The 15,510-nt window shown below is 38.4% G+C and overlaps 1 protein-coding gene across 5 annotated transcripts in view; it reads right to left on the minus strand.

Annotated features, from left to right (window-relative positions):
- Positions 1–15,510, minus strand: part of POU6F2 (POU class 6 homeobox 2) — a 312,647-nt gene that overhangs the window by 192,663 nt on the left and 104,474 nt on the right. The window lies entirely within an intron of this gene.

Consider the following 15,510-nt stretch of genomic DNA (forward strand, 5'->3'; position numbering starts at 1 on the left):
TGTCCTGTCCAGCAAGGATGGTCAAGCAACAGTGGTTTATCACTCTTGCTCCTGAGTTCACTGTCTGGTTTCATCCCTGCGGTGTCTTTAACAATTTCACACACTCTGCTGTGTTCTTTACACAGCCCTGTGGGGCAGCTCCATCAAGTGTCTCATTACAGGTTGTTCAGCTGTTCAGACTTTATTGAGACTCTTGACAGAGCTGTCCCACAGAGTGGCATGCTGCAGGAGTCCAGTCAAGATCTGTGAGGAAACCTTAACAGCAGTAGCAACTCTGTATGCAGGAGACCACGCTCCTAGATCAGGCTAAATTACAAAGCAGCTAAAGTCCACATTATAAACCTATTTAGCTGCACACGTACCTTCAAAAATTCCTAGCTACAAAAATTCAACAGCCCTTCCCCTTTGAAAGTAGCCTGCACTGTCTGATGTCTGCAGCATGTCCTCATGATGTGGCTCAGCAGGGTGGGCCATTATTTCAAATGAAAGTGTGGCTGCCAGTTGCAGAAACTTCTGGTACGCATGCCTCCAGATCATTTTAATCTTGAACTAACTTCTGTCTCTTTGCTATTGTCCGAAATCAACTGTAGTGACTGTTTACAAAGGGCTTTGCCAGGATTTCCCAATACTTTATTTTTTTAAAGACTTTTTTTTTTTTTTAATTCTGCTGGCCAGATCTTGCAAGCTATGTCAAGCCTGATTGCCACTAAACCATGTTTAAAACACTCGGCAAGGACTTTTGGTTGTCCTCACTTCCATTCCACTCCTCTTCTGTAGAACAAAATTTAAAAAAAAAAAACAACACTAAAGAGCTTGTAGTTGGCATACCATCCTGTCTGCCTCCCACATCCAGACAGCTATCTGAGCTACCCTAGACAATGATAGTGAAACCACTAGGATGGTCTTTCACACATTAAAAATACCCTAAATGAAGGACTGAGTGTCTTACAAACATTTTGATGTTGTTCCTGCAATATGTTGCCTTTATGTCAAACTCCTGCTGGATTTCACACATGTTGGATTAGTTCTTTAGGAAGGGTTTGAGAGTACAGCACAGACTAAAAAGCTTTATACATAACAGGCATGTATTCCTGAACAATCATATTGCATGAAAGACCTACTGGTTAGTAACACCTTGTCATGGCAAGACCTCTGTTGTAAAAACATGTCATGCAGGAAGGAAATCAACAAAAAAAATGCTGCACGACTTAGCTTTGCCAAAATACCAAGTGGCAGGCAACTTGCTTCCAAGAGTTGAGAGAGAGGGCACTGTGATACATCCTAACAGGATTAAACTACATGGAATACACAAACTGTTTCTAATCCACAAGAATGCTTGCATTCATATATACGTGTATGCCTGCCTATATATAGATACTTATTTTTAAACAAGTTAGTTTCTTACATCCTTTTCATTTTTATATTTTTGTTCTGTTTATTTTTTCATCATTACTGTAATTGAAAAATATCTACTGGTAAAAGATGCTATTAATTTAAGTGCATTCATAGTGTTTTATGTCACTAATAGACTTAGGTAACATTATTCTTTTATCCTTTTTACAAAGCATTATTTTATTGTCCTCTAATTTCTAAGATTTTACTTCCACTTAAAGTCAAGCAGAGTGAGGGCTTTGCAGAATTCTATTATATTATTGTCCTGTCATTATTCTAACTCCATTACACAACAACACAAAACCAGCATCAGCTTCCATTTGTCATATTATTTATTTTGAGGATTATGTCAGATCTCAGATTGTGTACGTGCCTACTAAACATAATTCTGAACTGGGCAAAAAGTAATCACTGATTCCTTCTAAAAACACTTTCAAAGAAAACACTTTTTAAGTATTCTATATTTCTTTAAGAGCTGTACTTTCTGATTTTGTCCCAAATAACCCTTTAGAAAAATTTAGCTATATGTGAAATTAATAAATAAATAAAGTTAATGTTTAAAGGTACATATAGACAAACTTGAACTTTGCCCATATACTCAGATGACCAACATCAGCCAGTCCTGGTGAGGAAGCCCCACAGCTGTGTTCACATGGTGCTCTGCATGTGCTACTTTATGCTGGTATGTATGTGTAGCATCGCTCTAACAGTCACACTGCTTCTAGACAGATGTCTTATGTCTGGCTGCATGCATGAGAGGGCCCTGGGCCCACTTTTCCAACAAGTCATATCCTTTGGCAGCCTACGCATGGCTCAGTGCACGTGATGTGGATTCTCTTTCCGTTCTTAATATTTTCTTTTAGTTTTCCTGCCTTTGTGGATATACAGAGGACAATCAGGGTTGGTTTGAAACAGCTACCGCTTTCACCAACCTTTCCTTATAGCTGTCATAACTGAAAATAAATTAATAAATAAATAAGAAATCTGAGAGATAAGGTGCAAATCTGACAAAAGCAAAAATTAGGTTTAATCATCACAGAGTTCCTCTGAGACCTTCACCAGACCTTTTAATCTCTCACTTGGGGAGTATGATTAGTATCTCAGAACTTAGAAAAGTCCTAGATGACAGAAGCTTGTAAAATTAGAGTGGCTGCATTGGCAGGTATTACCTGCACGCAGCTTCCTCCAGTCACAGACTTTGTATCATCTGACACTGCCCCCCCACTTTTATAGCAAGCACAGTTGATATTGTACAATGTCTGCAAACTGGGGCTCTGCAGTTGCCTTTCCTGCATGCTGAAGGAACCTGCACTCAAGCTCTGTGAGGTAACCATGTCATGTTTGGCACAAAGCTACTCATGTCTCCTTGCATTCTCATATTGGCACAAAAAGCTCCTACTACATCTTGTCTTTCCGTAACATCACAACACATGCTGGCTTATGAAGAATTCCTAGAGGAAATAATATTTGCTTACTATTAACTATATAGTCCCAAGTGAGTTTCTGATCGCAACCAGTTATTCCATTAACAATCTCCCAGACTGCTTCCTTTGTTATTCTGTACGACCTGTTGATGATACAGATAACAATACACCACATAAATTGCACCTCAGCAAGAGACGTCTGGGTTCAAAACTCAACTTAGATTAAAAATAAACAACAAATAACTGTGTCCATACTTATGGTCTTCTCAATTTAACGGTATTCAAAGCGTCTCCAAGGAAAATCCATTCCTTTACCACAATATGTACAGCTGACATTCTTGTTCATAAGACTGGTGTATACAGCAAACAGGATGTAACAGACTTTATTTCAGTCATCAGGCAGCGTACCATTCATATGTGTTGGTGTACTTCAAACGTGTATTGTTATAATAGCACCGTTTTCACTTAATGTTATTCTAATGACTTTCTTCCAAAAAACATCTGTGGACACCACAAATCCCTAAATGGTAACAATGGATAAACATCAGCTTGAGAAATTCAGGGCTATATTATTTATGAAGCTGCAATTCTCCTGTAAATAACCCAGTTGTTAAAATGATATGTATCTATGTAATTGAGTCTTCTGTATACAAATAAATAAGGCTTTATTGCAATGTCAGAAGTTAACAGACCAGTCAATAAAATCAATAACTCACTTTTTCTTGCTTATATATCTAACTTTTCTCCACCTTTCCTATGTCCTCTGTTTGTTCTGGTTACACATTAACACGATGAAGGATATATAGCTCTTATGATATTGCTTAGTAAATGGTGGTCTGAAATAAAATCTTAAGAAACACCGCCTCAGAAATTTAATACTCTCACTATTTACTGTGTACTTTAACATATACCTGTCTTGTATAAATCAGGGAGAAAGAAACTGTCTTGATCTATATATATCAGAGTCTTAGAGATTTTTAATGTGAACGACTACATGAAGGTCTAAGTAAATTAGGCTCATATTGATACGTTTAGCTAAAAGTGCTCCAGGCCTGGATTGCATTATCGTATAACCACTGTCAAAACGGCACTGCCAGATTATAACACTGCGCTTACTTATGCCTCTATGGTTAAGGTTGTGTCAACGTTTCCATTACAATCCCCATTTTTCAAATGTTTATAACTTGGCTGTAAAATTTGCTTTGGACTGAAACTTGGTGAACCAGAAGCCAGATCCTACAAATCTTTACTCAAGAAAGTTGACCATTTTATTTCAGTGGGAGCCTTTCCATTAGCTGAGTCCTGCCAGACTATAAGACTATAATCCAAGGTCAAAGTTTATGAGCCTGCTTGTTCTATTTATTTAATTAAAAGAGGATTGGGTCCCTTTAAAAATGTGGGTGCTTTTTTTTTTTTTTTTTTTTTAAGATATGGAAGCACTGGAAAGTAATACTTGATTTTGTGATGTGATTAGGTCCGTAACTTGATAATCCCTTGTTTTCAGTACTTAGAAGAAGAAGAAGAAAAATTAACAGCCAAGCTGCTGCAATGTAAAAACTAGCCGTGGGGCATACGCACTAAATTTTGTTCCACTAATTACATTTTGTGGGTTTTCATCTGGGATTTAGCACACCTCCTAAACAGGGTAAAATTGGGATGGCTCCAAATGAGCCATTCTTGTCTATTAGGAATACAAACATGTTCACAAAAGCGATCTTATTATGTATATTCCATATAGGCTCTTCATTCAAAAATATTTTAACAGATGTCATGCTGGATAAATATAATGGCTCATCTGAGGCTTAGAAACACTTTACTCACAGTAGAAACAAATTTGGGCAGCATTTTTCAAATTGAGTTAAGTCCTTAATACACACCCACAGGCTTACTTAGACTTATAGATACAATATCTTTTTCTTTCATCCTCCTTAGCTAGCTGACCACATGATCTGTTATCGATGAAAACGTTTCTGTTCTGATGCTGCTTTCTTGGTTCACTGCCGAAATACATCCTGACTCTGCATTTTACTTTTGGGTAAGATTACTGTGGAGCACTGTTTGGAAGACAAACATAAGCCCATTTTGCATTGCTCCAGCAGCCTATGGATTCTTAAGCAAAGCACAGGAAGTCCATGATGTACAATAGCATCCTCTGTTCGCAAATTGACCACAGACAGGGTTGTCCAAAACAGCAGTGGGTAGCAACACATGCCTGTGCTTTATTAATCTATGTCCAAAAAAGAAAAAAGAAAAAGAAAGGAAAACACAAACAGGCTACTTTTAAAACAGATACAGAATATAAAACCCTTTGATGAGCAACATAAGATTATGCACTTTGTGATCCCTTTTTGAGTTTCATTTGAAAGACAGACCTGCACTTCTGCTTTCACTGTCTCTGGTACAGAAAAGCCGTGTGTTGCTGTAAGCTGAATTTGGCTTGGTACTGTAAAGGTACCAAGCAAATAACTTCACTCTTGTGAGCAGACACACTGGACTCACTTAAGTATGGGCCATTAGTGATGCTTCTTTACGTTCCTTGGGTAAGACCCCTCTGTGCATAGAGAGACTGGGTGGTACTACTCTCAGAGCTTAGAGAGGTTGCAAGGCTTTACCAGAATTGAAATATTTTCTTTAAGTTTACACGATTTTGTTTGGCACTGAAGAACAAGGCTCTGGCAGCTGCACAGATGCAAGTACATAATTAATAAAGAGGGATATCTGCTGAGTACAGCATGAATATTCCTTGCATGGAAGTTACTTTCTTCCCCATAAGTTTCATTTTGTGTCATATAGTAACAGAGAGACAAATTGTGTCATTAAACTACAGACCTTCTGCTTTCCAGTAAAGTAGGTTACTTTAAAGTACATATGTCTTTCACAAAGTTTGAGAACTTAAACACCAGGTCGTATGATAGTGCATGCACCTGACATACCAACTTGCAAGATCACCTGATGGCTGTGCTGTGACGTGCTGGGGCCAGAGGTTATCACCCCGGGCAGCAAGCAGGGATGCTAGGTTTTCTCAGCAGACCCCGCGCCAGGGCCAAGGTCTCTGAGGCCTGTCCTTGTCTGTGGATATTGAGGAACAGCGAACCTTACATTGTTCTCCAAGGCTTTTCACTGGGGCTGCACTCATCCACTCTTACAGTGCCAGTTGTAGATCATACTAGCAAGGCTTTTTGTGTGGGACTGATCCAAAGCCTGGTGGTGCCAAGAGAATGGCTTAGGTCAAGTTAAATGAGTTTTGACTAAAACCTAAATAAAGTGACAGATAGGTTATTTGGTTCTGATGGGTTTAAATGGTGGACTGCAGATCTTTAGTATACGAGACAGATACCTTCTTTTTCTGTTGGGTGTGTACAGATTGTATGATGCAGCACTCTGCTAGTTAGACTACACATACCCCTCATAACATACATACACTTAACATCTGACACCTGACATACCTCTTCTACAAAAGAATCAGTCTCAGGCTGTGGTTACATTTCTTGGCTCCCCTTTCCTTCACAGTTTCCTTTTTTTTCTGTGCTGTTTTCTTCAACTTCAATGAGAATTATTTGACTAAACCCCTGAAACAGTGGCTCCAATAATATCAAAATATGTGGGGTTAATTGCTTATATTTTTAAAGGCCAGGTGGCTCACCAAAAAAACTCTCAAATGCAGTAACGTAAGGCAATTTTAAAACCCATTACTTTCAGAGAATTTATTTGTACTTGGAATAAAAATATTTTGCACTAGAATAGGAATAGGGCAGTCAGTCAGATAAGAGGGGTGACAGATCCTGTCACCAACACAAATGTTTAAACACATCAGAGCTCACTCGAGGCTGCAGGCACCCCACACTTCTCCCTCTCATGCTGGAATGGAAAGTAGAATTTCCCCCTAGCGGGAACAGCTCATCTTCCAAGGATACTTTTCCACAAAGATAAATATTTTCAAACACTGGATCATATTCACACTCTTCTCCTGTAGTTACCAAAGATATAAATATATTAGTATTTCAAAACTACAATATAATGCAATAAGATTCACCATAACAACTTCCACCAGAGAGGACAACTTAAAAGAAAAGCATTGCATTTTCTGTACGAAGCGATATGTAATGACCATTGCCTAGAAATGGATCAATCTGGCTCCAGTGGAGAAGCAGCATAAGCATTCAAAACAGCAATAACTACAAGCTCTGGTGAGGTAGTTTTCTTCCCAATATCATCTCATTTTATCCCCCCAGAGCAAGGTTGAAAGTCATGCTGAAAAAACATCCAAAGAGAGCTTTCTGTCCCTGCCCCCATCCTTGAAATTCTTGATTTTATTAATAATTCTCTACGGGCTACCAATTTCCAGTTGTAACACACTGTACTGAGTCCAATTACAACCACCACAAATCCTATTCTTTTATGGGTTTACAGCTTTGGGGAGATAAAAGCACACTATGGGACAAAATTACATACAGAATTTGTACTTTAAAAGAAAAGTTTTGGATTTGAAATATTTTTTCCATTTAAATTTCATACAATTGGTGGGAATAATGTAGATAATTCATAAGGTTATTGTTGTCTTTCTACGCCTTTAATATACTTTTAAATAATGTATTTTGTTATTTCAAGGGAACACAAGATTTAAGACTGAGTTTTCATATTTGAATACCAGATCCTTGTATCTCACTGAACTGTGTTCCACAAAGAACAAGAATTTTCCACAATATTTCTACTTTACACTTTGACAGACAACTTGATTCCAAACCAATAATTGAATTTAAATAACCCTGATCTTCTCTAATATGCATCACTTTATGGTTGTTCTCAAGGGGTATGCTTGAAAGTTGTAAAAGGTCATGACAGAAGTGCCAAATATCAACATAAATGCCAAAGCCACATTTAGTCAGCTCACAGTCTCCTTGTACCATTGAGGAAAAGAAAAGAAACCACAGCAAAACTCACAGTTTCACTGAATTTAGGAGCTGACTTTTTGTTTGTTTGTGTTAAAAAATAAAAAAGAATGAAAAAGAAATCATAATACTAGAAATGCATGGAAGCTGGATTTTTGCTACTGATCACACAGTAACAAGCATAGGGAAGCACCAAGTGGGGGTTGTTTCTAACAATTTTTGTTTGTCAACTCCCAAACCTTTTCCAGAGCAGGTGCAGAGTCATTCAAACAATCTCAGTCTAAATAAAATAACTTGTTTTTTCACCAATCCCCAAGTCCGAGAATCAGAGACTAAAAACTCCTTCCTACATCCTCTGGGAAATTCATAGGTTTGGAGTCCATTCATTTTCTGGAACTCATTTGATAGCTTTTATCGGTTTTGCAACACAGAATTACAGAGCATTTTTACTGTAACACCAGGGAATGACAAGGAATTATTATTTGCCTTTAATAAATGACAAGAAGTACTAATGAAGAGATAATGGCAGTTGATTGTATTATTAGCATGAAAACTTTTTTCTCTGTTTACTGTGGGGGTCAATTTCCCAGAGCTAACAAAGTCCAGGAGGAATGAGCTCACATCCCAAACTGAGCAGTCAAATGTGCCCCGCAGTCATAAGTTTTGAAATGAACTCACTTATCTGGCAGACTTGTAGAGTCTTCCATACTCCACACACTACAGCAAAAGCTGACACATGGCAATGCACTGAAAGTGACAGTCCCCATCTTTCCAAGTAACAAGGACTGTTTCTGACAGTCCAACTCCATAGTTAATTTTGTATCAAACTCCCATCCTCTGCAGAGTGCACAGCAGTAGCAAACACTGAACAAAGGAAGATACCCAAGCACCTCCTACAATGAGGATTTAAAATAGTCTGCCCCTCATCCAGCAGGATTGTGGCAACACTCCCAGGTGGATGTTGGAGCTCCTTGGATCCCATCACCACCATATTAAGTACAATTCAGTAGTGCAAAACGCTTAGGCCTTACAACCGTCTCCTAGGTTCAACAGTTTTTACAACCATTTTGCAGCCAATTTGCCCCAGTTCTTTGTCTTCAGTTTTCTCTACCACATTTCAGCTAGTCCCACAGTGTCACCAGTTAACCCTCTACTTTCTCCCAAAAGCTCATCACTCTCTCAAGCTGTTAGGGTTCATTTGCACAAAAGACCCAAGGTATTCTGTGTGAGAACTCATTGCCTTGCTACCTTCAGAGACAGTGGTCTGAATGATTTTCTGCTCAATAATCTGCGAATAAAAATGACAAGAACCTCTATTAGAACTAGGACGATTAGTAAGGTATTTATTTTTATCCCTGTCAGTCAGTTCAGCAGCAATGACGATACTCCATGGGGTCCTTCCAATCATTGACTTACTGTGGTTTAGATTCTTCCAAGGACTTCATGTAGCTGCTTCGTTTGTTATCAGTCTACAGTCATTACCACACTACATTCATCTACATTTCAGAACAGACAAAAAACCCTGCATTTTTCCTCCTGCAAGAGCTCTGGTCAAACATTTGTTTTATCCTGAAAAAAACAAGTCCAGGCATGTGTGATAGACTTCTTCCCAAATTTACATCTATTTGGCCAAATTCTGCACTTTCACATTCACACAGTTCAGCTGAATACAGGGGAGCTACAATTAATCATGAAAAAAGGGGACCCCTGTGAAAGTCCAACAATTCTCCAGCTTTGGTAGGAGCTTACAGATTTTGTCCTGACACATTTTAGAGTAAGCAGGCATGCAGCAACATCTTTTACTGTTCATTTTTGACCCTACACATCACTGTTTAATTTCAGGATAACTGGTCACATGCTAACAATTACAGGTATAGGGGATTAAGTGACAGTTAAACAAAACCCCTGCTGTATGTATATTTTTATGTTTAAACATCACATCCTTTGCAAAAAAACATGAAGGTACAACAGCATATTTTTCTGCACTTTGTCCATGTATTTCTGCTACCCTGCATCTGCTACAACATGTCGTGCTGGCTTCACTTTTCATGCACCTGTGTGGTGACCCACCCGAGAGAAATGATATATTAGCTGGATCAGGAAGAACACAAAAGAAATGTTCTTTTCAGCAGGACAGCCTCCTCAATCTGTTTGACCACGTGGATTCAGTGCAGATGGCAGAGCAGGGTCAAAGTGGAGAGAGGAAGCTTAAGCAACAGTGCTACTGAAGATGTTAATGGCTACTACTGCAGGAAGGATTCAGCTCTGGGTATCTACTGATGGGAACAGTTCAAACAGCCACAGGTGCTTCTCCAGACAATGTGTTGGAATGGTCACTTTTACGACCCTGTGATATTTTTGTTTGGTGGACAGAAGTGGAAATGTCTCCAAACAGCAAACCAGACTGAAGACCCTGCATTCAATTTTTTAGACAGGCACATCGTAGTACCGTGGAAACACCTTTGTATATTATTCTGTCTGCTTGGGATTCTCATATGTTCATCCCAGAGGGTAGAAAAGCTTGACAAAGCTTTTTCCAAAACTCCTATTTTCATGGAACATTGCTTGCCTCTAAATAGCATGGCAGAGCAGTACAGAGGGGTTGTCTGCCTTCTCACAAAGACGACAGCACACATTTCACCAACAGCAAGCAGAGTTGGTATGTCCAGACACGCAAAGGCATAGATTACTCAAGCTGGCAGCATGAAACATTGAGCTTGGAAATGAACCTGGCAGCGGGCCAGGAGATAAGATCCAGAGTAGCTCTGTGTATTCGTATACACGTCTGAATCAATGCTCAAACCAATAGACTCCCGACAGGTCTGCAGTCTTCCCTGACACTGTTTGTTGACATGTCACTCAACTCCACGTTGGCCAACACATACACTGCTCCCAGGGATGGGTTTTTCCAGGGAGCTTGTCCCAGTTTTGAGTGCTCAAGAGTTCTTAGATTTTTCAATCCCCTCTGCTGATTTTCCAAAAATAAAAATAACAACAACAACAACAAAATAAACCAAAGATCATTTAACACATGCCTTTTAGGTCAAAATTCATTTTTGCTCCTGAATCTTGAAATTTGCTCCTTTGCTCTGTAAGGGGCACCAGTGCTCTCTAAGAGATTTGCTGCATCCTGGTGGCCAGGAACTCTTACACAGGCAATGACCTTACTTTTGCAGGGTGTGATACAAAGTTAACTGATGTCAGTAAGGCAGACATTCATTGACTTCAATAGGTTTGGGCGGGCACATCAGCATCAAGCTATATTCTAGTAAATTCTGTTCTAGGAACACAGGCAAACAGTGCTGTTTGCAGAGGTCCTGGCAAGCCTAAGGAGTGCTGAGCCACTCCTTTTGTGCCCTGCAGAATGGATCTGCATTCCTTCCACTTCTGACTTAAATACTTTCTTCAGACATCCTCTCATCGTCTCTCGATCTAGCAATCTGGCAATTCCCTCTTATCATACATTTGTCATGTACTTTAAAGAGTACTGTTTTTCAGATTGGTACCAGACACTAACAGACAATTCAAATGAGACAGAGAAACCACTGCTGTTTAAAATCAGCCTAACACAAGGATGATAAACATGCTTCCCCATCACTGTTAGCCACAGTAAGAATTACTCAGCAAAATGACTCATGAGACTGGCAATTCCTTATTACGGATACCTTTGCCAACCTGTCATCTGTGCAATGCTGTTGCACACTTTTCTGCCTGGAAATGTTTTGTTATTTCTGTTCCACAGCTGAACTGGTGGGAATTGGTCCCCATGTTTTCTGAAGCTGACATTCTACATCTGCCTTTCTCCTTCTTCTGTGTCTTCTTCCCTAGGTGTCTCTCAACTATCACCCTGTCGTGCTAACAGGAGGATGAATTTATTGTTAGCTGAAGTTTTCAAAGGACATTTAATCACACAAATCTAGTGAATCACAGAAAGCCTATTTCTCAAATGTCAAAATTCCTCCTGTTGGACAATTATGACCCATTTCTAACCATGATCAGGGAAAGAAGAGTGTATTTGTGTCAGCCTAGACACAAAAGCTTATTTCTCCTCAGCTATTCAAGCTCTGTAGGAACTTCCCATAACTCTCTGGTGGCACTCAGATTAAGACTCACTCATTTGCCTTATTCCCAAAAAAATCCAGGGGCAAAGCTTGAACAGGAAAAACAATAAGCAACCATGGCAGAATTATTTTAACTATCTTGTTCCTATGTTTCTCCCACTTGCAATCTACACAGAGAAACAGACACACACACACACAAAAAAAAAAAAAAAAAAAAAAAAGTTCATAACAAAAAGCTCTAAAAGCTCTACAGGCAGACACAGTAAAATAAGGTTCACACCAAACCTACTTCCTAGAGTTAAGCCCTGAGAAACCTAATAACAGAAAAGTCCAGCTCTCTCCTAAACCTATGTGTTTAGACCTTTAAAAAATGAGAAGAAATATCATGTCCTCCACATATTTAATTGATGGGGAAACTTAGGCACAGATTGTCCATGAGCATGCCCAAAACCAACCTGTACAAGATGATGCAACAAATCTATGTAAGAATTGGAACCAACCCTTCCTCTGGAGCTGTTTTGTGCCTAAGACCAGAGCTCAAGCAATAATAAAAATAAACCATAAAACAATAAATACTATTGGCAGCTGGAAAAGTAAAAGAAACAGCTAATGAGGATAAAAAGTTGCACAAGATAAATGCAAGCAATTCTTCCAAAAAAAAAAAATCCAACCATAGAAACACAATTTTTTTCTGTACAAATTAATAAGAAACAGTAAATCAGACACTTTAAGCTCTTTAAAATAGACCACAATAGATACTGCTTCTCAAAAGGGCCAGGTGTATCCTGAAGTAAGAAACAGCAACCTTTGCTAAGTTTCTGAACCCTCCTATGTTGTCTCTTTTTTCCCCTCCAAAGATGTGAGATGCTTCTCCTCTTGAGTCACAGTTAGAGCATGGACTGGATTCAAACTATTACCACTTTATCTCAGCTCTCATCCCGCAGCACTCTGATCAATGGACAAGATCATTCTGTAGACATCCAAGGTATTTGTCAAGGGGCTATATTTAAATATGCATTGTTTGCAACAAAGGAATAAAGCCATGAGAATTTATTAGAAAATTAAATGCAACTATAAATTAATTTCTGTAATCACTATTCATTAATATTTAATATATTTATATAAAGGATAAATCTCCTCAATTCCCTAGGCATCCTGCATTTAATAATGTGGAAACAGCTTATCTCCTTCATGTCTCTGAGACTGCATTTGTAATAACTAGTAATGTTAAATGTATTTTTTTTAAATCAATAATAAATAAATACATAAACACTTCCCCTCAGAATGCTGCTGACATTATTTACAAAATTAAAAAAAAAAAAAAAAGGCAACTGCAGAATGCCAAGGGACTCCATAACCATTTCATTACTACCTTCCTAATTGTATGTGGTGGAACTACATAACCGGTTTATAGAAATTGAAATCTTTGGAACTGACTCTCCCCACAGACATTAACAATAAGCATCCTGTGCAATAACACAGTACTTAATGTAATATAAACATTATATGCATCAAGCTTTAAACATCCCTTGGCTTCCCCTGCTGGAATTGGACATTTTCTAACACTCTTGTGTTCTGCCACTGCATTGAATCAAATATCTAATTTACAGGCTGCAAAATACAATATTCCCATATTACAATAAATAAAGAAAGATACTTTCAGAAAACACACACACACAACTGGTATGAGGATAAGCAAGACTACATTTAATAAAGTGGAAATAAAGCAGACTCTTCTAGGAAATCTGAATGGATTTTGACACACAATATGAAAGAAATTGCTTCTGTTTCCCACTGCGTCCCTGGAAATAACCAGGGCTGATACTACACAGTTCGCATCCAACTTCTACTTAGCAAGGGAACTTTATTCATGTGCTCCTCAAATAATCAAGTATTTTTACTCAAATGTATACTCAGATATCAATAGGATTACTCTCTAAAGAAAGATTAATATTTTTGCTTCCAGAGTTAACATGGTAGTAAGTAATGATGACTAGGAAACATTCACCTGTACATACTTAAGTCAACACAAAGCACTCAAAATCAAGAAAAAATTTGTAACTTCATCTGCTTTCATTTTCTATAGCAAATAAAGGAAGTCTGACATTATTATTATTATTATTATTATTATTATTATTATTATTATTATTATTATTATTATTATTCCTACTACACAGTTTTGCCTTTTTTTTTTTTTATAAACCAGTAAGATTTTTTTAGGGGAAAAACTTTTGATTGATGAGCTTTGATTACATTTTTCAGGTACTTCAAACATGATACTTAGAAAAATCTATCCAACCCAGAATTCAATACTTCAGCTAAAGAGGACTAGGTGACTCCACTGATATTCCCAGCAGGAAGGAAGGAAAGGAGAGAAAGAAGACAGGGAGGAAGGGAGGGAGGGAAGTCCTAAAATAATTTTTAACATCTGAAAAGTTATAGAAAAAATTATTTCATTTTTCTTTTCTAGTGTTCTCTATTGTTGACAGCAATGGCATGTGGGCCTCAATCCTGACTACCTCATCCATATAAAGTTTTATAAAGCACAAGGAAAAAATACTTAAAAGCCAGGGATGTTAGATCTTGGATTTGTTCAGTTCTTTTGTGGCCCTCTTCTGCATTCAACACGGATGGTGCATAACCTCACAACCAGTGTCAGCCAGAAGTACCAGCCCTTATGCTGGACAGAGGACTCCAGAATTCAGCAAAGCATTTTGCAACACCATTTGGTACTTGTTGTGAACATGAAGAAGAGTTTTTCAAAGCCATGGAAGACACCAAGCATAGCATTTGGAGCCTGTTCCATGCTCGGGCAAACCCTCACGACAGACCTGCTCCTACCACAAGGGTAGGAATGTGCTTAGCCTCACATTAAAGGCAAAGGAGATGGCTAGCGAAATAAATGGGAGATTACTTTAACCATAGAAGCTCCAATCCAGTATCACTTGTATTGCCAGCAGAAAGCCATGAGACACAGCACTGTTGTTTTGGGAGGAAGCGTTCTTCCACAGACTTAACAACAGTGTAAGTGACTGCACAGAGTATGAGACAACACAACGTGCTGCCCATAGTGCCCTCTCTGAATGCTTAAACATCAGTCTGGCAAAAAGCTTGAAACACATACGCCTCCCAATGATAGACGGGCATGGTAAGGCCAGCAGAAAGACTCCCCATTGATTTGAAAGATGGCTGTTGGACAAGGACCATTTGGCTATATGAGAAGTACTGGTTTATAAAAGAAAGATTTGACTGTCACTGTTAAAACATTATTGTGCTAAAAGAGAAGAAAGAGAAGGGGAAAATGCAGTCAACTGAATTTAATTACACTTCCTCCACAACTGGTCCATTCTTGGGTAAAATATCAAACAGTGGGGAAGTTCTGTTTTGCACCAATTTAAAACCCACTGAAAACAATCTAAGAAGCAAAACAAAATGAATGTGACAATCAAAATAACACAAGCAAAACAGCAGAATTAAGGGAAGCTAAGTGCAAAAGGAATGCACTTTATTTTGTTGCTCATTCTGGCTTTTCTGAATATGGCACAAACCACTGGAATTAGGCTGGGTACTTTTAACAAGTCTGATTTTATTTGATAAACATTACTCTTTGGAAATAATTTATCTTAATAAATATGTGTGTGTATACATGTGTGTATGATATCTCCCCCACGCTTCCTCTTTCTCTAAGTAAAACTATCCTCATATCACATCATACACAGAAATGAAAGCAGACTGACTCCTACA

The sequence above is a fragment of the Anas acuta genome, chromosome 2 (assembly GCF_963932015.1).
Source record: "Anas acuta chromosome 2, bAnaAcu1.1, whole genome shotgun sequence".
NCBI lineage: Eukaryota > Metazoa > Chordata > Aves > Anseriformes > Anatidae > Anas > Anas acuta.